This window comes from Lipotes vexillifer, unplaced genomic scaffold (genome assembly GCF_000442215.2).
Source record: "Lipotes vexillifer unplaced genomic scaffold, Lipotes_vexillifer_v1.1 scaffold497, whole genome shotgun sequence".
In the NCBI taxonomy this organism is placed as follows: domain Eukaryota; kingdom Metazoa; phylum Chordata; class Mammalia; order Artiodactyla; family Lipotidae; genus Lipotes; species Lipotes vexillifer.
Window position 1 is genome coordinate 775,069 of NW_006781538.1, and position 2,367 is coordinate 777,435.

A 2,367-nucleotide genomic window follows, 5' to 3' on the forward strand; every position below is an offset into this window, starting at 1 on the left:
AGAGCCTTAAGGGAGATGATTTGTCACTGAATGTCAAGTGCAACTCTTCAAAGGGACTAGCAAGTGAAGTGGAAAGATATCATACTATGTGCCATCTTTGTTCAGAAGGATTCTAAATGAGCAGTTGTTCTGAAGTGGAGTTGTGAGTTTAAGAATGGTTTTGCCACTTATCCAGAATCTTGAAACATGCCACAGTGGCCATGTTTTCATTCCTTGACAAGAAAATAATGAGAAATGTTTTAGAGTTTTACCTCTTTCGCAAGGACGGTTTTCTAGGAAGCTTGATTTTGCCAGTCCTGTTATTTTTGCTTCTGTCTTTATAGAAGTTACCATGGTGGCAGATGTCTGGTGAAAGTCCAGTAATTTGGCTCCTATTGTATATCATATTTATCTCTAAGGTAGCTTATCACTTTTTATATCTTAGGGGAAAATCAAGGTTAAAGGAACAGTGGACTCCATTTTCTTCTATTAATTCACATGGGTAGTTGCCCACGGGTGTTGATGCATCAGTAGCCATATAACAGTGTTTGTTTCACCTGTCTCATTAACAGTGTACAAGACAAGAGCCTGTCATTGTATAGAGTGCATAAAATGTGTAAGTACATTTTGGTAGTTTTATTCAGCCTTATGTTGGTTGCTGGTGTAAATGGATGTTAACATAATATACTCCTAGTTGAGAAGGTATGGCATTCTTACTGATTAAAACTGTATCTTTTCTACTATCATCTTGCAAATACCAGGAGTTCTACCAGTAGAGGTACTTTCATTTGCAGTATTCATTGTGTTTTCAAGAGGTTTTTTAAGATGCAGTTAGGGCAGTAATAAGCAACAAAACATTTAGTAGAGCCCATGAAAAAGCACTGAACGCGATTTTTGTGGTAGGTGAAAGGTGTCAACGATATTTCATAATTTTGCCATTTGTCATCATTGCACTTGGGGTACAGGGGTCTATTTATCTATCTAAAGAATGTGTCCCCCAAAATTCATATGTTGAAACCCTAATGCCAATGTAATAGTATTAAGAGGTAGGGCCTTTGGGAGGTAATTAGGTCCTGAGGGTGGGACCCTCGTGAATGGGATTAGTACCCTTATAAGAGGAGGCCAGAGAGCTAGTTAGCTCTATTTTTACCATGTGATGACACAGCAAGAACACCACCGTCTGTTAACCAGGCAGAGGGCCCTCCCCAAGAACCCAACCATATTGGCACCCTGATCTTAAACTTCTAGCCTCCAGGACTTTGAGAAACATGTTTGCTGTTTAAGCCACCCATTCTGTTATAATTTGTTATAGCAGTCCAAATAAGACAACATATTAGCAGTCCCTCAACTTTAAACCTATCCTCTTTATGTATACATTTTGGGAGTTTTTCACCTAATTCTTAAAGGTTTGGTAGTGAGCCCCAGTACTTTTAAAAGAGAACAGATTATTTGAGAAATGCACATGGGATGTTAGGAGCACTATGATTCCCTATAAAAAGACACATCATGTTCACTAAGGGGGCTTGTATTATGAAGATCAGTAATCAGCCTGTGGTTAAAAGAACATGTAATATGAATAAGTGAAACTTCTTTTTGCCTACCTTGGGACTCAGGCAAGATGAGTAAGGTACAAAGAACTGAGATGGGAATAAAATTATTCTCTTATTTTTGCACTACATATTTGTTTACACAAAAAAGAGAAGGGGAAACAGAATTATTAAGATTCCCTCTTTAAAATACATGCTCAGCCAAATGAAAGAATGAATGTAGACCCTGAGCATAGATTTCCTATAATCCTGGCCCGAGTGTTGAGGCTATAAATTATGTAAGTAGCCACATAACAAAGCAGTATGAAGCCCAGGTATGCTGACAAAGGAACATTCACACCAGGCCCTGGCAACTTGAACCTAATTTCTACTGAGACCCAAATGACTGATGAAAGATGATTGCTGGCGGGTATTATTTCTTTATCTTTAAAGAGTGACATATTGTGCAGCAATGCAAAATATCCAAAAGCAGCTGTGGATAAGCAAGCCAGATCTTATTTTGCTATCCAAACTACCTGAAGCTTTGTGTGCAGACCTGGTTTATCAGCTCCCCAAGCAGATTGGGCCCCTTAGGGCACTCATCTGATTATGGGTAATGTAATCATTGCTTCCAGGAAGTTGTGAAATTTGACAAGCTCTGTGGTACAACGGTCATTACTGAAAGGGAAGGTTTGACTGCAGTCTAACTTCATGGTTTCCATAACTTTTTTCTTGCTCCTAAAGCAACCTGAAACCTACCTGGTTCCTTTTTTTTCAATCTATGGCCGAGCTCTTCTTCCCAGTCCTCTCACTTTTTCCTTTCCTTTCCCTTCTCTCCCTCCCTCTCTTTCTCTCAGTCTCT